The 21,184-nt window shown below is 43.7% G+C and overlaps 1 long non-coding RNA gene across 1 annotated transcript in view; it reads left to right on the top strand.

Annotated features, from left to right (window-relative positions):
• Positions 1-1,392: 1,392 nt before the first annotated feature.
• Positions 1,393-21,184, top strand: part of LOC141141360 (uncharacterized) — a 61,863-nt gene continuing 42,071 nt past the window's right edge. The window contains exon 1 of the long non-coding RNA XR_012244052.1: positions 1,393-1,461. This is a non-coding gene — a long non-coding RNA (uncharacterized lncRNA). The remainder of the gene's footprint in view (positions 1,462-21,184) is intronic.

The following is a 21,184-nucleotide window of genomic DNA, read 5'->3' as shown; positions in this document are numbered from 1 at the left end:
GTTTTATCAAGTCCAAAGTCAGCGCAGACCTCTACCAGGAAATTCTAGAGAACTTCATGCTTCCCTCTGCTGACCAGCTTTATGGAGATGCTGATTTCATTATCCAGTAGGACTTGGCACCTTTCCACACTGCCAAAAGTACCAATACCTGGTTTAATGATCATGATATCACTGTGCTTGATTGGCCAGCAAACTCGCCTGACCTAAACCCCATAGAGAATCTGTTGGGTATTGTCAAGACGGAGATGAGAGACACCAGACCCAACAATGCAGACGAGCTGAATGCTGCTATCAAAGCAACCTGGGCTTCCATAACACCTCAGCAGTGCCACAGGCTGATCGCCTCCATGACTTGTCGCATTGATTGCAGTAATTCATGCAAAAGGAGCCCTGACCAAGTATTGAGTGCATACTATAGTGTACATGGACATACTTTTCAGAAAGCCAACATATCTGTATTAAAAATCCTTTTTTTTTTTATTGGTCTTATGTAATATTCAAATTTTCTGAGATACTGAATTATGGGTTTTCACTAGCTGTAAGCCATAATCACCAAAATCAAAAGAAAGAAATGCTTGAAATCTATCACTCTCTGTGTGTAACATATCTATATATTATATGAGTTTCACTTTTTGAATTGAATTACTGAAATAAATTAACTTTTTGATGATATTCAAATTTTTGAGATGGATCTGTATGAGGGCTGTACTGAAAGTAATGCAAGAGTGGGCATAACTTTTTCATAAACTTACATGGGTTGTTCAGATTTCCTCAGTGGCGGCCCATCCATATGGGGCGCAGGGGTGCCACCCTCCTAATCCAATGCGCTCGGCCCCTAATCTACATGCAGGGTGCCGGACGCATGGATTCCATTGGGGTATTTTTTTTATTAGAAGCACGTGATTAGAGCCTGAGGCTCTAATTGGCTTTAAAAAAGGATGGGCTCGGGGAGCAGAGCACTGCACCCTGAGCCCACCCAGTTGTGTGACAGTAGTGAATTAATATTTGCTATTGTCTTCCTGATTCTCCTCCAGGCCAATCAGAAAGCGGGTCCTTAGACCCGTCACTCGATTGGCCGAGGGGAGAAGCAATCCTATTGGCTGCCTAGGAGGAGGAGGACACGGCAGAAGCCGTCGTGATGCCGAGGAGGAGGAGACATAGGGGAAGCCGCCTCCTGCCGCCCGGAGGAAGCGCTGCCTGCGACCAAGATGGGGTAAGTGTCGTGCTGGTGACCGACCCACCGTGGGGGGGGGTGGCTGTGGGTGCATTGTTTGCCACCCCCCCTAAAAAAATATACCATCAGCCGCCACTGCATTTCATATGTTGGTATAGTAACTCATTGTAACTCTACTCTTTCTCATTGCAGATAAATAAAGGATTCCAAGAAGAAGCAACATTGAGTTCTCGACCAAGGAGGGATGCAGGCTGTCCGACAATGTTTATGGAGATGACACAATTGACGTGAGTCACCAATGACAAAACAAAACAAGACAGATTGCTTTGTTTTAAATGTTTTACAGTGATTTTTCAACTTTCTGTTCACATGCCAACAAGACTCTACTACTGCTGTTTTAGAGGTTTATATGGGTTAAGAGGTTTTGGATAGTGTAAATTACATTTTTGACAATCAACATTTGATATTGCATTTTTTTTTTTATTTTTTATGCTTTACGTAAATAATGGCTCCTGCTAGCATGCTTTGGATGCGCAGTCCATTTTTTCTGTATGGTTTACATTCAGTCTGTATCTAATAGCAACATTTTGGATTGGTTCACCCTTTGTTCTACGACAATACATGAAAGTGGGGTTATACTCTGTGGTGATATGCATTCTTATTGGCACCCCAATGCACCTTATCAACACATCTGCTTTGATGTGCACAACACACAATAACACATTAAAATGCGTGGTGTACTAAGTTACAAAAAATGATGCATGCACCAGTTTTTCTGCATTTTGGTGCATTAGATAGCCCAATCAAATAATTAAACTGCCTTTACACAGCTCACATTGATGCAAAGCATGAATCACATGCATTCCAGCTTCCCAAAGGTGTTCGTACAATACTCAGTATATTTATTGAATAAATTAAGCATTAATTTATATCTTTGAGCAGCCTCAAAGTGACCCAAATCTTTCCTTTTGCTATCCCATATAATGCCCTGTACACACAAGCGGACTTTTCGACCTGACTGGTCCGACGGACCTTTTCGGCTGAAAATCCGACGGACTTTAGATTTGAAACATGTTTCAAATCTTTCCACCGGAACTCCCCCGGACCCAGTTCCTATTGGGAAGCCTGTTCGTCTGTATGCTGGTCAGATGGACCAAATACGACGCAGGGGCAGCTATAGCACCTGCCCGCGAGAATGTTTCCAGCGCGATCCTATCGCGCTGGTACTCGGTGACAGGGTACTATGCATCTCGCGCTCACTGCATTTTCCTATTGCAGCGAGTGTGAGAGGGAGGCGACGATGTCCCTTAGGTCTGGTATGGATTGTAAGGGAAACCCCCTACGCCGAAAAAAACGGCGTGGGGGTCCCCCCAAAATCCATACCAGACCCGTATCCGAGCACGCAGCCCAGCCGGTCTGGAATGGGGGTGGGGACAAGCGAGGGGGGTGGGTGGGTGCTTTGGGGAAGGGGGGCGCCCTGCGGCCCCCACCCACCCCAAAGCACCTTGTCCCCATGTTGATGAGGACAAGGGCCTATTTCCAACAACCCTGGCTGTTAGTTGTCGGGGTCTGCGGGCGGCTTATCGGAATCCGGGAGCCCGCTTTAAGAAGGGGGCCCCAAGATCCCGGCCCCCGCCCTATGTGAATGAGTATGGGGTACATCGTACCCCCACCCATTCACCTGGGGAAAAAAATGTCAATAAAAAAATACACTACACAGGTTTTTAAAGTAATTTATTAGGCAGCTCTGGGGGTCTTCTTCCGACTTCAGGGGTCTTCTTCCGACTTCTCCGCTCTCTCCGGCCTCTTCTCCCGGTGTCCGGTTCTTCTCCCGCTCTCTAGCCTCTTCTCCCGATGTCCGGTTCTTATCCCGCTCTCCGGCCTCTTCTTCGCTTTTTCTCCCGCTCTCCGGTTCTTCTGCCGGGCTCCTCCGCTATCTTTTGCTCTTTTGCCGCTCTCTTGCTAGCGATGGCCCGGTCTTCTCCATCGTCTTCTTCCCTCTTCTCTTCTTCCGATGTTGACACAACGCTCTCTCCCGCTGTAATGCTGTGTTCACGGTGCGCAACGATTTAATAGGCATGGGGCGTGGTCACTGGGTGGTGACCCCGCCCCTTATGACGACACAGTCCCAGCATGCCCCAAGGCTCTGTTATATCAGCAGATGGATTGGGGACAGTAAAAGAAGAGGAGGATCAGGGAAGATAGGATCAAACAGCATTTTTACACAATGTGGAGGATTAACACCTTCTAGGTTCTACAGTAAGTATAACAAGCATGTTTTACTGTATTATACAGACTTATTTTACTGTTGTGGGTTTAGTAACACTTTAAATCTTTAGCTATTGTTAAAGCTGTGCTCTGGTCAAACCATCCTTTCATAAACAAGACTCCCCACCCCTCTCCAGCGATCACTGGAGCAATTTAAAAATAACCTTCAATCTATCAAAATGCCTCAAATACTCGCCTAAATCCACGATCATGTGACATGACGGGTCCTGGGTCTTCTCAATTCCTCACTGCAGAGTGGAAAGTTTCTTTTCCGGTGTCCATGTTGCTGCCTAGTGACATGGACACTTTCCATTGGCTGTCCATGAATGGGGCCCTCACAGGTCCTGAAGATTCCATCAATGGTGTGGTGACTTTAAAAAGAGAGCTAGTGACGCTACCAGTTGGCAGGGGGCCCAGACTGCCGTGATGGATCACTGTCCCCACTGGTGTGAGAGGCAGTGGCAAAGGACGCAAGATGGCGTGAGGCCTTATTTGGGTGGGTGGGATGGGGAGAGGGTTGTTTTACCAGATGTCATGGAAACAGGGCCAGGGCTAGACTATTTTTCACCCTAGGCAAGGCTTGCACCCCCATAAAAAAAAGAAAACTGTACACATCGCTCCCCTTTAACCATACACTCCCCTTCCTATATACACTGCCCCTTTAATCCTACTCCCCTTTCCTCTACACACTGCCCCCTTTAACCCTACACCCCCTTCATGTACACACTGCATCCCCCTTCCTGCACACACTGCCCCCCTTTAACCCTACACCCCCCTTCCTGCACACACGGCCCCACTTCCAGCACACACTGGCCTCCTTTAACGCTACACCCCCTTCCTGCACACACTGCCCCCCTTTAATTCTACACTCCCTTTAACCCTACACCCCCTTTCTATACACACTTCCCCCCTTAAACCCCACACCCCCTTCCTGCACACACTTCCCCCCTTAAACCCTACACCACCTTTCCTGTATACACTGCCCCCTTTAACCCTATACCCCCTTCCGGCACAAACTGCCCCCCTTCCTGCACACACTGTCCTGTATAGACTATACCCCCCCCGTGATGTGTGTTTCCCCCCTCATTGAACTGACCTGAGCTGCCTTGCTGAACACAGCAAGCAGCGCATGGTTGGAGTACCTGGTCTGTCAGTCCCTGCTCAGTCCCACCACCCGGCTCAGTGCTTCCACGATTCGACTTGACAGCAGAGTTCGCCCACCTGCTCCCACAGCCTTTGGCACACTGCAGGACGGTGATGGCAGAGGGCCCCATCAGGCGCAGCACATCCTCCAGCTGCCTCTCCACCCCGCGCCTGAACTCCTTCATCTTGACTTGCATGTGTCCCCCATAGCGTACATTCCCTCTCCTCCTCCGGTACACTCCAGCAGACCGGCCACACCGATATCTCCACCCCAAGCTCCATGATGGCTGGCAATGATAGGCGGCGATCGGGGCCAACAACACTTGTCAGAGGCAGCTGAGTGACACCAATCTCCTTTTGTACCTGTCTGTGGGGATGGCATTCTGACCACCACAGTTATGCGCTGTACACACGACCAGTTTTTCCGTCGGAATAAAGGTTTTTCCGATGGAATTCCGCTCAAGCTGTCTTGCATACACACGGTCACACCAAATTCCGACTGTCCAGAACGCGGTGATGTACAACACGTAGGACGGGACTAGAAAATGGAAGTTCAATAGCCAGTAGCCAATAGCTAACGTCTCGTACTTGCTTCAGAGCATGCGTAGTTTTTGGTATGTCGGAACAGCATACAGCGGTTTTCCCGATTGGAATTGGTTCCGTCGGAAAAATTTAGAACATGTTCTCTTTCTAGGACCGTCAGAATTTTCGGCGTAAAAAGTCAGATGGGGCATACACACGATCAGAATATACGATGAAAAGCTCCCGTTGGACTTTTTCTGTCGGAATTCTCCCTACTGACTACCAATGTAAGAGCCGTTTTCCCATTGTCCCTTGATGAATTGGTTTTAGTAAGGGCTCTCTAAGACCTGAAAGTTATTTTAGGGGTTCCTCTGATGTAAAAAGGTTCAGAAAGCCTGATCTACCCAGTCACTGTTTACCAAACATATTCTCATTCAACGATGTCTGCTCCCCATAAATTATCCCACATCTGGCAGAAAATGGATCATGTAGCACCCCCTCCCAGGCACATTTAAGATCTGGTCATCCAATGTTTATATATGGAATAAGGATCCAAGGTGGAAATGGCTTGACACAGGGAATTTGTACAGGTCCTTAATGAAGCTGCCTCTTATTAATTACATCTTGCATGGAAACATTCAGAGTGGAGTGTTATCACGGCTCATTATTCAGCCATCATTTATACAATCAGCGTCAATGTAAAAGCGTTTAGATTTAAAAGGGGGGGTGGCTGTAATAGTTGACCCCTGGCTTGCCTGCCGCCGCTGGAATTTTCTGTCACTCCGGGAGTGGATGGAGAAAAGGAGAGACAATGGGATTTCACATCAAGTCATGCTATCAGGAGTCTGCCTTATCCACAGCATGTTTTTCTATTAGTCTAACACTCCATTGTGCATCCCCTTATCAGCTGAAATGTTGATGTAATGCCTGGCTCCCAACTGCTTGTGTATCCCACCAAGTTACATATTTCACTTACGTTTAAGGGGGAGCTGGTGGGAGATTCCTTATCAGCATTCTCACAAGGAATAAATTGGGGGGAGGGGGGGGGGGGCTGGTAGAAGCCATAGATGAGAGTAATGATTATTAACCATTGGCTAATCTCATTAACCTTGTGCAGACTCACATTGACGTCAAGGCTGATTATTAAAAATAGTACGACTTAAAGTATTCCCCAGGAAATAGTTCTACTTTGTTACATATAGGAACCTACTGTCTTTAGGTAAGTCACACATATGCATGTGAAGCATCTCAACTGCATGTTCTTGACTATGGTGGCCTAAAAAATCAGGCTGCTTGGTAAATAGACCCTGTCACCAATTTCAAATATTGCAGGTAAAAGCAAAGAAAAATCCAATACTTTAATGTAGCGAGGTCCCGGGTCCCTTTAGGTCTAATGAGAACCTCCAGAGTTAGGGAGAGCTGACATCCTTCTGTATAGAGTGGGTTACAAGGCATAGTGGGTGTAGTGCAAGATAGATTCATGGGCACCAGACACTTCTTGGATGCAAAGAGATTTATTTTCTCTTGAACAGAACTGTGGGAGAGAGGGTTAGGGCCAGGACACCCTTAAGTGTTTGCAATGTTAAATGGCAGACTTTGACACTTCTACAGGTAGACAGCCATTCAGGGAAAGGAATCCAGCAGGACACCACATCTGCATGTGTAGGATCGCTGTCTCCTATGGCACAGTCTTATAACAGTTTCTAACACAAGTTGTAACAGACTTCTTTACTTCCTCTACAATCATTTCTTGTAGATCTTCACTCAACTGAGCTCCCAGTCTCTCTCACTAGACTTCTGATCCACTGCCACTGGATCCCCTGAGCTCTTTCAATCTTCATACTCAGTATCTTCCTCAAGCATCACCCCTGTGTCCCTGCTGGGTCCCTAGCTTGCCATTCACAGATACTCCTCAAGTGTCACCCCACTGGCCTGCTCGGTCCCTGGCTTGGCACACAAGGCTCCTCTGCAAGTGTTACCTCTCCTGGCTGGGTCCCTGGCTTGACACCTGCTGAAAATTCTCAATTCTTCACTGTCCCCGGTTGGTGAGAATGCTGCTCTGGTACTTGCTTCAGCTACTCACTGTGGTCCCTGGTAATAAGGTGAATGGTACCTTAGTGGAGACAGCTTCCCCTCTACCTCTGACCACGTCAGGTTCTCCGGCCGGCAGAACCGATACTTATGGTTGGACTGCAAGCCGCAGTTCCAACCCTACGCTGCTCTCTTGCTTCTGGATAGGCCCTCAGATAGCCTAGCAGCCAGAAGTTCCCGGGATGGGCCTCAGGTCTCTGGCCTAGCAGCCTGGGGCAGCACAACGCACGTCCACTCAGACAGCTGTCCAGGTGGCACAGAACACTGATCACCTGACCCCACCCAAATATATAGGTTCTCCCAGCAGGCCAAGGGATTCAGAAAAACCCCTGCCCGTTGGCTGAGATATCCCATATACTCCTAATCTATCCTTGCATTGTCCTTGTCTTATCTAATATCGCCAGGTACCCAGCCACCTATCGACAGAAGAGAGAAGTGCAGCAGACTTAGACTTAGGGTGAAATCAATTGATCCCTAACAATTAGCCAAGGCAATTATACCTGGCAGGTAAATTTAAGAGCAACCCTGCCTAAACATCAGGGTGCTACATTAAATTCTCAATTGAAGTTTTTTTCTTTTCCATAAATTATGTTTTAATTGCTTCTGAACTTGTTGGTAAATTTGACTACTTCAGGAAGAGTCAGTTTTCTAGTACAATCGACTCTCTCCTTGCATGTCAGAACCTTCTCAGTTTCTGGGAGTGTCTATGCTGGACCAGTTCCTCTGCCCCTCCCTTCACCACCTACATAACCCTGACATAGCACCATCTTCAGGTTCACGAACAAATGTCAGCAATACACCTGCCTGAAGACAGACCATCAATGCACACACATATAATGCAGGACCACTGTTCCTGACACTCTTCTGGGAGTATTAAATTACTATCTGTGATGTCCCAGCTCCTCCACCCCTCCCTTCACCTTCCTACATAACCTTTTATGTAGAAACTGGGGGAGGAGCAAAGGGGAATATTATAGAGTGGGGATCAGCGACCTGTCAATCGCAATCTACCCGTTGACTGTGGGCAGGAGACATTTAGAGTGCAAACACATCCCCACTTTGCCGACCCTATAGTCCAGACACCACTAAATGGAAGACCATGATCCTGGTCACTGTCTCGTCCGGGTGACAGTGGTCAGGTGAATTAGGTGCCGGTCCTTCCCCCCAGCCTCTGCCACTCTCATCATCATAGCAAAGTGAAGAGAGGGAGGCAGCACAGTTCTGGACAGAGGGCGAGAGCAGGAGCTGCCCCAGTTAACCTTTCAAGATAACCAGCAGGTAATTGTTTGCTAGGACGTAGGGCAGTCCTAGCAACCAGTCATCAGCTTAATTAATAGCTCAGTAAATATAATTAATAGCTCAGTTAACAGCCCCATTAATATGAAAAGTTAACTCTGGCAGTTTCTGCTCCCGCCCTTTGTCCGTAACTGCCTCCCACTTTCTGCTCTGCTGTACACCCGTGCATGGTAGAAGAGTGAAGCTAGGAGCTAGGACAATGCTGTGTGTTTGTGTAGGGGGGTGATATAAAGGGGGCAGAGTACACTGCTGGGGGGAGGCAGAGGACACTACTATGGGGTGGTAGAGGACACTATTGTGGGGGGGTGGGGGGTGGAGTTAGGGCAGAGAACACTGCTTGGGGCGGGGGCACAGACCTCTACTAGGGTGGTGCAGAGGACACTGCTATGGGAGAAACAGAAAGGCAGGGGACACTACTGTGGAGTTAAGTTATGTGAAGGGGCGGGGGGAGGCTGAGAAAGGGCAGGCAGAGGACACTACTGTGAGGGGGGTGGGGTGATATGAAGGGGGGCAGATGACAATACTATGGGGGAGGGGGCAGAGGACTCTGTGATACGCTATGGGGTTGATTACACTGCAGAGTGCAAAATCTGATGCAGCTCTGCATAGAAGCTTCCATTTTTCTTTGCCAAAGCAAAATTGAACAAGCTAAAATAATTTTGGCTACCATTCAGAGCTGCACCAGATTTTGCACTTTCCAGTTTTAGCAAATCAAACCCTATGTGTTTTGCATGTCATCTTTTTACTGGTGGCTTTATAGTCATTTTTTTAATTGATTTTTTTTTGTTAAAAAGGTGCGTCACACCACGGCAATCCTTGATCTCTTTCATGTTATCCAGGTAGATCTCAACCTCTCAAAGGTTGCCTACCCCTAGAGTGTCACATTAGTGGCAGCTCTGAATCTGTTAGGGCTGTTGATATCACATCCACACCCAGCAGTAGTCTCAGGGCTTTTGGATGTCTACACAAGGGAACCTTTTTACAAGTAAATAAGATGCATAACATATGATAACTACACATATAATCTTATGGGAAGATTTTTGATGAAATAAATAGTCTTGCCACATGGTCTCATTTAAGTGGAGGTAGCAATGGACTTTTTTTTTCATGTTTAGTGCATGACTACTAAGTAGTGTTGCCACCTGTCCAGGATTCACCCGGACAGCCTGGGTTTTGAATCGTGTGTCCATGTTTCAGTCTGCCTGAAACCCGGACACATTATTCAGACTGGAAACCAAAAAGGGAGTTGGGACTTTAAATGAAGCAATTGGATAGTGGAGGTATATATACAATATAGAGATTTATTAAATAACATTTAAAACACATAGTTAATCTTATATATGTACATGGAGCGTGCGCAGGGCCTGAACATGATGTATGAGAAAGTCGATGTCACCATTCCACCCAAGACAAATTCACTTGCCTATAGCTCAAGGATGGCTTTGTAATTAAGAAAGGTGGAAAAATTATACCGTAGCTGAGGGTTATTTTTCTCAAATAGGTGCAGGTACTCCCCTCTTCCAAGTCACCCTTTGTCTCCATCCCCTATCCACCTCTGGGCACTGTCCCTTGTTTCCACCCCCTACCCACCTTCCAGTACTGCCGCTTTTAGAGAATACAGAAACAAGTATCATTTGGTGATGTTAAGTAATTTGAAAAGAATTTGTCAATGATAACATGTACAGCAGCAAAATAGATCCCCTGCATCCAGCAACAATAAATCCACCCCATCAACAATAGACCCCCAGCAACAACAGCTCCACCAAGCTACCAAAGATGCCCCAGCACCAATAGATCCACCCCAACAACAATAGATCTCCTAGCAGCCAGCATGAATAGAACCTCTTAGTTATCAAGATGAAATTCCCATCCTTTACCTCTCTCCAATCTAAATATAATTTTCCTCTCTCAGAGTTCTCTCGCTACATCCAAATTAAAAACTTCTATGCAGAACATTATTCATTATCCATCCATCCCCCAAACACACTATTTGAACAAATATGTATAAACTCCTCGAGAGATAGAGGTTTGATCTCACAACTTTATGGTTACCTCAATAATCTCACTATGCCTGAAAAATCTAGACCAATGCTACACTGGGAAGCTGATTTAGAATGCTCTCTTACCATTGAAATGTGGACTACAAGGACAGATAACCTTAAAGTGGGGGTTCACCTATCTATCGTTTTTTTTTTTTTGAGTTCATTCACAAACTTTTCTTCTCAGCATTACATACTCACATATTGTGTGTAATATGTCCGCCTGTGTCAGATTTCGTCGGAAAGAATAACTTAAATTATTCACTGCAGGCGGTTTCCATCTTCATTGTGGGCATTTGAAGCCCACAAGCATTTATTTCCTGGATGTGGTGAATGCTGTGCTCCCAGCATTCACCGCTCGTTCCCGCACATGCTCAGTGGCATCCTGGGAAGCCTGAGACTAGCTCCCAGGAGTCTGGGAGAGGCTAGAAACACGCCTACTCCCACGGGAGGAGAACCAGGAAGTGCAAAGAAGAATAGAAAAATAAAAGGTAATTACGGCGATTTACATTTTTTTAAACGTCATGTCAGCATCTAGTCAAGGAAGAGAATACATACAGATATTGTTTAAAATTTGGGTGGAACTCCGATTTAACTATAACTGAGCAGTTTCATTCAGAGAAACCCCAGTGAAGCTATTTTCCAGATGGTATATGATGCCTTCAAAAATCCACTCCTTCTACCCTGCAGCCTCCCATAAAGCCGCGTACACACGAGCGGAAAGTCCAACAGAAAAAGTCTGACGGAAGCTTTTAATCGTATATTCGGATCGTGTGTAGGCCTCATCTGACTTTTTTTTTTCGAAAATTCTGATGGACCTAGAAATGGACCATGTTCTAAATATTTCTGACGGAATCAATTCCTATCGGGAAAACCGATCGTCTGTATGCTGTTCCGACGGACCAAAAACGACGCATGCTCTGAAGCAAGTATGAGACGGAAGCTATTGGCTACTGGCTATTGAACTTCCTTTTTCTAATCTCGTCGTACATGCTGTACGTCACCTCGTTCTGGACACGGTCGGACTTTGGTTTGACCGTGTGTAGGCAAGACCGCTTGAATGGAATTCCGTCAGAGTTCCGTTGGAGAAACCTTCAGAGTTTATACCAACAGCAAAACCGGTCGTATGTATGCGGCATAATTGTTTCAGGGGATGTCCTGAACGTGGTACTTTTTTGCACATTTTTTGGAGCTGTAAACATCTTGGGCCAATATGGAAGGCTGCAGCTGATAGAATCGAGAAGGCATCTAATCAAAAAATATTTCTCTCTCCACAAATATGCCTTCTATATTCTACCATACCAAATATACCCATATCCTGTAATAGACTGCTCCACTCATTATTTAGCTCTATTCAATGAACGATTGCATTTAATTGGAGATCAAACAACCTTCTATAGTCTCAGGTTTTGTCTAGGATGGAAATGCTCAAATTGTCTGAGAGAATTCATCACACCTTATATGATAGTTTACACATCTTTCATAAAAAATGGATTCAATGGAATTTACCATAATCAATTACATATATAAGTCATTTCCTGGATGTTAAATCATATGCAGCCACACTTGTATATCCAATTCTTATATCAATTCCGGCTTCATTTCTTCTCTTAAACACTACAATGTTTTCTTATTATATATATTGTACCTCTTACACCATTTAAATTCCAAAGAAATTGATACCACTTATTGTATAGCATATATACTAAGATGTATTGTTGAATGATGACATCTCTATTGTATTGTAACTTTACTTCTGATCTTCCAAAAAAAAACAAAAAAAAGAACCTCTAGCAGCCAGCAATAGTAGACTCCTCCATCAACAGTAGATCCCCCCTTGAACAATTCATCCTCCAGAAACATAAGGACCCCCCCCCCAGTAACAATAGATCCCCACCAGAAACAATAGACCTCCCCTGCAAAAATAGATCCCCAGTCACAATAGATCCCCAGCAGCCAATATCATTAGCATTAGTTCCTCCAGCACACCCCAGCACCCCTTGCCATTACATACTGTACATTCAATGCTGGAGCTATTTGAGTTGTGATCCCCCATGTTCCAGCTGGAAAAATGCCCTGTAGCCATAAATCCGTACATGCCAGGGATGTATTTATTCAGATTCTACTTAATAGGTAATGTGTATTTTTTAAAATGCCCTCTGTAAAGCTCAATTCTTTATTCTGTAATATTGTGTATATAAGCAATAAAATCATAGAAAACCAAAAATCGATGCCAAGTCTCTAATATCTTATTGCAGCAGCACTATGTGTCAGACCTTCCCAGACACATTTGAAATTAGGAAAAAGACCAATAATCAAGGAGATCTAGGAAAGTTCAAGTAGCTGTGTTCTGTAGGAGTGAAGAGCTTCTTCCACCAAAAATAATCACCGCGTGAAGGGGAAACAACCCCCAATGGGATTGCACTCACCAGAAATTCAGCATACAAAAGCCTTTATGAGGTTATCACTAGTAGCTTTCCATCTCCTCTGCACGACCACCAGATGTCAGTAACACTCTCGGTTAATGCCGCATAACATATGGGAGGAATAAGATATCCGCATAGCGTAATATTGCTAAAAATAGTTTTATTTAAATCATCCAAATATCTCCCCCCTGTTAAAACTGCGTACCAAATATACAAAAAAATAGAGCATTTGTGATAAAGTGCACTGTGCCTGATATCCCGACTCCCGAGAGGTTCTCCAGAGCGTTCACTGAATACAGCTAACCACCCACTTCCTGGTTCCTCTCCAGTGCATGAAACGCACGTGTCACTTCCAGTAGATTACGTCCCTGATGTGTTTCGTCACTTCCGGACGTCGTCTGAGGGCTGTAGGAAATAATTGTTCATACACATGCTGTCTTTTACAGAACCTCTCTTAAAGTAATTGTAAACGATCACCTTGTAAATCTACCCATTCAGTTTATAATAGAAATGAGGCAAAGTATTTTTGAATAGATACAAAAGAAATTATAAATACCCTTTTTCCCATTTTTATAAGTGATCACATTCCCTCTGTCCTCAGCTGCATAAGAGCTGGGGGAGGAGAAACAGCAGCACACTGGGCTTTCCAGTGAATGGCTGTGCGGGGGGGGGGGGGGGGTGTCAGGACAAGTCTGATCATTGGAGGAGAGTACATTGATTTCACAACATAGCTAAAGAACTGACCAGGCTGTGCTCTCCTGGTCAGTTTTTAATAAAAGCAGAGGGACTGCAGGAGCACCAGGGATTTCACACAAAGGAAGCAATACAAAAATAACAGGATACTTTCTCATACAAGTACATGGTACACCAAGTACATATCAGGAATATGAAATGTTGGGGTAACAAACGCTTTAACTATAGATCAGCCAAAGCAGATGTGGAGTAAGGCCTGGTTCACACCTATGCATTCTTTAGAGCATTTTCAGTTTTGTAGAAACACCCTACAGTCCATTTAACATGGTTTCCTATGGATGTAGTTCACATCTATGCATTTTATGCAAAGGGCCAGGGACTTTTTTCTGATTTTGGTTCCATAGACTTCAATGGATGAAAAGCATGTATTGAAAAATGCAAAATGCACCTGGAATATGCAAACTGCGACCTGCATAGGTGTGAATCAGGACTAATGGGCCTTTTGGATTCCATGCCAGTTTACTTATACATTTATAAAGTATTATAATCCAAAACAAAAATGTAATATATTGTAGCTTACCAGTCCTCAAATGTTGGGGCTGCTTCAATGTTTTTTTTCCTTTATTTACACCTGGTAATGTGGCCAGTAACACATTTTCTGTCTTTGGGTGACACCACTCTGGATAGAGGAGCAATGGAGCCACCCTTTCACAGCAGCATTGTCAGTACGGGGGGAGGGTGGTGTTAGATGCAGCAGATTTGGATGGATTTGACTAACAAATTAACCACTTAACCTCTGGAAGATTTACCCCCCTTCAATGCCAGGCCATAAGGTACTGCGTTACTTTAACTGACAATTGTGCAGTCTTGTGACACTGTATCCAAATAAAATGTATGTTCTTATTTTCCCACAAATAGAGCTTTCTTTTGGTGGTACTTAATCACCTCTGCATTTTTTATATTTTGCGCTATAAACAAAAAAAAGCCCACAATTTTGAATATATATATATATATATATATGTATATTTTTTTTACATTCTGCTATAAAACATATTCAATAAAAAAATTAAAAAATCTAATTTCTTCATCAATTTAGACCAATATGTATTTTGCTACATATTTATGGTAAAACAAAATCCCAATAAGCGTATATTGATTGGTTTGCACAAAAGTTATAGTGTCTACAAACTATGGGATATTTTTATTTATTTATTTATTTTTTACTAGTAATGGCGGCGATCAGCGACTTATAGTGGGACTGCGATATTGCAGTGGACACTGGCTTTGTACTCACTGGTAGACATGTGCATTCGTTTTCGTCCGAATGCATTTTCGTCCGAATTTCAGGTATTTTCGTTATCGTTTTAACAAACGATAACGAAAGTGCAGAATCCGAAAAAGGAAAGATCCGACATAAACAAATGCTTTATTTTCGTTTTCGTGCTACAACAGTTCGATATAGATAGGAGATTCGATATGATGATGACAATAACAATCTGTGTCCATCAAACCTGTGGTCGATGTGCCTAACCTTAACTCTATTAGTCCAAGATTATTCTACATAGAGAGAAAAGATTCGACGTAGGGGAGAAAAGATTCGACGTAGGGGAGAAAAGATTCGACGTATGGGAGAAAAGATTCGACGTAGGGGAGAAAAGATTCGACGTAGGAGAGAAAAGATTCGACGTAGGGGAGAAAAGATTCGACGTAGGGGAGAAAAGATTCGACGTAGGGGAGAAAAGATTCGACGTAGGAGAGAAAAGATTCGACGTAGGGGAGAAAAGATTCGACGTAGGGGAGAAAAGATTCGACGTAGGGGAGAAAAGATTCGACGTAGGGGAGAAAAGATTCGACGTAGGAGAGAAAAGATTCGACATAGGGGAGGAAAGATTCGACGTAGGGGAGAAAAGATTCGACGTAGGGGAGAAAAGATTCGACGTAGGGGAGAAAAGATTCGACGTAGGGGAGAAAAGATTCGACGTAGGAGAGAAAAGATTCGACGTAGGGGAGGAAAGATTCGACGTAGGGGAGGAAAGATTCGACGTAGGGGAGAAAAGATTCGACGTAGGGGAGAAAAGATAAATAAAAATAATGATGGTGATGAATGTTATTGGCTGATTGTAACCAAAGAGGAGGAGCAGTAAAATAGCTAGAACTAAGTACACACGTACTTTGGGTTATGGTGTCTGTTGAAAGTTCTAAGAAGATTCGATGGAGCAGGTAAACTATACGGCGTCTTACAGTTTAGCTGCTCCGTCGAATCTTCTTTGAACATTCGACAGACACCATAAGCCTTCAATGACAGATTCGACCTTAATTTGGATTCTCAGACGAATGCAATTTTTAACGAAAAATGAAATAAATAAAAACGAATTTCGGGAGTAACTAAATAAATTTATTTTTCGGACGAAAACTAAATTCCGAAACGAAATATTTCAGTGTGCACATGTCTACTCACTGGTATGGCAAAATAAAAAATATCTGAGGTTTATGGAGTTGCCAGCTGTTTTTCTCTGTTGATAACTGCAGCAGACGTTCAAACACTTCTTGACACTTTTGACACTTTTTGGGATCCAGTGACACTAATATAGTGATCAGTGCTTTTACTAGGGGAAGAGATGGAATTTATTCCCTGCTTTGCAAAAACACAATATCCATCCCTTCCCCTCTATCAGAACAGCGATCTGCCTTGTTTACATAGGAAGATTGCAGTTCTGTGTCTCTGGCTGATTATCGGCAGGTGCCGGCGGACATTAAGTACCTGGAACCCGCCGATTGGCTTCCGCTGTGTGTAATCACAGCTGGAGTGAGCCACTGTCGGCGTGGATGTGTGCCCCCTACCTGGAATTGCAGGATCATGTGTATATATATATATATATATATATATATATATATATATATATATATATATATATATATGCGTTTATCAGCACAAGCTGCCGCCCTGTAGCAGTAAAACTGCTATAGGGCGGACAGCAAGGCCAGCGAACACTTTTAAAACAACTGGTTTTTTTTTGCTTTTGGAATAAAGGTTTTACATAAATAAATAAAATCATTGCGAGCACCCCTCAGTGGTAAATTGTTTGTCTCAGTACTCTAGCTGCTACTTTTCCTGGACAGCTTGGTCTGTTGAGGGAAGTTGAAAAATAACAGATTTATTGGCCAGATCACCAGGTGAATATAAAGGAAAAAAAAGAAAATGAATGCAGCTACCACATTTAAGAACTGGCAAGCTGCAATATATTACATTTTTGTTTTGGGGTTTAAAATTCCTTTAAACGTCAATTGGCTAATAGGGGTTTGCCTAATTAGAGGAGATGAAGGAGCCCACAGAATTCGAGGGTACATTGTCACCCTAATGTAACTGCTCTTTTTTGGAATGGTTACTTGAACTTATTTCCAATCCACAAGTAAATTGGTGAGAAGTTTAAAGGCTCCTTTACCGTACTGTTCTGACTGTATGTTTTACATTTCATCTAGTGTCTATTGGTACCTTCAATATATTCACAATCATCTCGTTAATTGTGCTTTTGAGTGTTTTTAATTATGTATGGATGATGAAATGTAATCAAGGGATGAGAGGAGTGATTTTGGTAAAACCCAAGCACTGTTGAAATACCTGCCTCAGGATAGCTGAAAGAATTTTTTATATCTCTTGGATCCATTAAAAGTCTATTGCACCCTTAAAACCCACCAAAAACCCCTAAAACTGGACTCCAAGATAGGCAAACATTGTCTAAATAACAAAGGGGTGTGTATTAATATGTGAATCTTTACCTCTATGCATGAGCTTCCTGGTTCCAGGTTCCCCGAACCCCCCGATCCAATTCAGCGATGTGCACGAGAGCAGCGGCTCCCGCCACTGTCACCCTCCTCCCATGGTAGAGTGATAGCAATGGAGCCATTGCTTCCCGCTGTTGTCAATCAAATCCTGTGATGAGGTAACGGGGGGCAGGGTTGAGTTGCCCAGTCTGTGTCAATAGACACAGACAGGGTGGCTTGGGAGTGAGAATACATAAAGGGGCTTGGAGCACTGGTGGGAGACCCAAGAAGAAGAGGATCAGGTCTGCTCTGTGCCAAACCATTGCACAGAGCAGGTATGACATGTTTATTATTTTAATTTTAAAAAAAATGAAGCTTTAATGTTGCTTCGGGTCTCCAGGCACAGCTACACTTTCCTCCATTGAGAACATTTTTTTTTCACTGATTACACTGCCTTTAACAATATCTGTGAGTGGAGGAGTGTCTGATCAGTCACAGGATTCTCTTCCCATTCATAGAGTGTGAATTTTTCCCAATGTTGGAGGGGCAGAAGGGGATTCATCGAATCACCTTCATTGCAGCTAAGCCCAGTGGCCCAAAGCTGTTTGCCCCCACAGTGCCATACAATATTTCATTACAGGTACAGTGCTGTGAAAAAGTAATTGCCCTCTAAACCTAATAACTGGTTGCGCCACCCTTGGCGGCAACAACTGCAATAGAGTATTTGCGATAACTGGTAATCAGTCTTTTATGTCACTGTGGAGGAATTTTGGCCCAATCTTCTTTGCAGGATTGTTTTAACTCACACATTGAAGTGTTTTCCCAGCATGAACAGCCTATTTAAGGTCATGCCACAGCATCTCAATTGGATTTGAGGCTGAACTTTGACTAGGCCACTCCAAAAACCTTAATTTTGTTGTTTTTTTTGAGCCATTCAGAAGTGGACTTGCTGGTGTGATTTGGATCATTGTCCTGCTGCATAACCCAAGTGCGCTTGAGCTTGAGGTCACAAACTGATTGCCAAACATTCTCCTTCACGATTTTCTAGTAGAGCGCAGAATTCATGGTTCCTTCAATTATGACAAGTTATCCAGGTCCTGAAGCCGCAAAGATGTAAGGGGATAAACACCTTCCAAAAAGTTTAACTTTTGTCTCATCTGTCCAAAGAATATTTGCCCCAAAGTCTTGGGGATAATCAAGATGGCAAATGTGAGACCAGCCTTTGTGTTCTTTTTGGTCAACGGTGGCTTTCGCCTTGGAACTCTCCCATGGATGCTATTTTTGCCCAGCCTCTTTCTTGTTGAATCATGAACACTAACCTTAAAGTAGATGTCCACCCTAAAACTAAAATCCCTGCATCTATAGACATCCACAATCTAACACTAACCTATCTAGCCCTGTAAAGAAGAAATCAGTATACATACCTTTTTTAAAGCCAATCCAACCCGATCTCCAGCTGCAGAAGATCTGCAGAGGATACAGCGGCTGTGAAATCAATGGGGAATAGAGTTACTATGGGGCTTCCGTTGTCGGATGTGTCCTCTGCACCCGCCTCCACAGCGAAGCCGCAGCTGACAGCTCAGCGTGGGATCTGGTCGCAGCATCTTCAGCAAAGGTATGTATATGTATAGTCCACCCTCGCTGACGAAGCCCTTAGTGACGTAACGCCGCGTACGGGGGCGGAGCTACACTACCGACGTCACCCGCTGCCATCTCAGGCCGACAGCTGTTCTGACGCGAACAGCCTGTCTCCTGCTGAGCCAGCCCGTTTTACGTTGTATCACTTGGCGCTGTTAAGCGCTTTTTATCATCATCATTATTTACCTCAGTATTGACTTTAATAAATTTTGGAAGTATATATTGACGGATCGCTCTTAGATTTTTTTTTACTATCATTTCTCCTCGGGAAACCACCGCTGATCATCTTGCCTATTTATACACGGATCTCCCTGTGTCTGACGGATTCTTCCGCTCCTTGGATGAGTATCCCCAGCAGATGACTACTAGCCCAGCTGTTTTGCTTTTGGTTTACCCATGCTGTCCCTGACCCCCTGTAATTAAGGGGTCCACCGAATTTGGTAAGAGCAATCACATATATTGATTTGCTTTTCGTACTACATCGGCTGAAAAGAGCCTTATCTGTATGCCCCCAGAAGGAGTGTGCTTTCAGATTGGATCTTATGGACTCCTGATTATTTTATTGTTCTATAATTATTGGACTCTGCATGTATTTATTTTTCACACTTTGCGCTGCACTTAATTTGTTTTAAGGTATGTATACTGATTTTTTCTTTACAGGGCTAGATAGGCTTGTGTTAGATCATGGCTGTCTAATGATGTAGGGATTTTAGTTTTAGGGTGGACTTCTACTTTAACTGAGGCAAGTGAGGCCTGCAGATCTTTAGATGTTGTTCTGGGGTCTTTTATGACCTCCTTGATGAGTCGTTCTCTTGGAGTAATTTTGGTAGGCAGGCCACCCCTTTGCAAGGTTCAACACTGTTCCAAGTTTTCTCCATTTGTGGTTAATGGCTCCCACCATGGTTCACTGGAGCCCCAAAGCATTAGAAATGACGTTGTAACCCTTTCCAGACTTATACACTTCAATTACTTTGTTTCTCATCTGTTCTTAAATGATGTGTCGCTATTTTAGATTTTTTAGCGTGATTCATTTTGTCAGACAGCTTCTATTTAAGTGATTTCTAGATTTAACAGGTCTGGCAGTAATCAGGCCTGGGTGTGGCAAGTGAAATTTACCTCAGATTAAAAAATTATGGTTAATCACAGTTCATTCATGATTTAGCAAGGGGGGAATTACTTTTTCACACAGAGTCAGGCAGGTTTGGACAGCTTTTTTCCCCTTAATAAATCAAATAATAATTTAAAAACTGCATGTTGTATTTACTAAGGCTATCTTTGTGTAATATTAAAATTTGTTTGATGATCTGATCACTTAAATGTGACAAATATGCAACAAAAAAAAAATCTAGCAAATACTTTTTCACATCACTATCAGTAATGTAACTAAAGCTGTAGTTCAGCCTCAGCTTTATATGAAAGTTTGCGTGAGAGTCCAGCAGAGTCCAATCCTCGCATTGACTCCAATTCATTTAGCTAAAATGGTGAAGTCTTGGCAAAATCTCCTGATTTTCAGATATATTTTGAGAAAATGAAAACTCTCAGCTTTGCTCATTCCCTATAATGTTCACTTTCATTAGATTAGCTATGTAGCACACAGAGTTTGTTTTATTAACTCCAGAGGGGTGACAGAGTATATGTAACGGGTACACTTATGGTGGGCAGTAAGTGAACATTTCCTGTCTGCATTAGCTATTGTTTGTTTTGTTAGTGTTATTGTTCTGTCTGTTTCACAGAAAACATATGATGTCACCAATCCGGGGGACACGTCAACAAATAGGAATGGCAGTCCGTGTGGCTGCGGTCCAGATATGAGGTGTCCACTGTGGAGATAACAGAAAGGGAATGAGGAAAGTGATGCTGAAAGAAGCTCAATCCAGCCAAAGTTGAAAACAGAAATGATGTATAACTGTACTTTTAGAGACATTTCACTGACTTTGACATAAAGGAATTGCCCTTTACCACTTCTTTCTTCTGGATCTGCCTGGGCAGCTGAACATATAAACTTCTATGGGGCTATGTCCTAATACAGAACATGGTCAGAAGATGGCCTCGTGAACATCTGTGGGATTTGACTGCACATACGTGGCCAGGGGAAAGAAGATTTCAACCAGGGCAAAAATTTGTAGCTGTGG

The sequence above is a fragment of the Aquarana catesbeiana genome, linkage group LG04 (genome assembly GCF_042186555.1).
Source record: "Aquarana catesbeiana isolate 2022-GZ linkage group LG04, ASM4218655v1, whole genome shotgun sequence".
Taxonomy (NCBI): domain Eukaryota; kingdom Metazoa; phylum Chordata; class Amphibia; order Anura; family Ranidae; genus Aquarana; species Aquarana catesbeiana.
The sequence above is the reverse complement of the archived record's forward strand: the minus strand, read 5'-3'. Positions and strand labels throughout refer to the sequence as shown.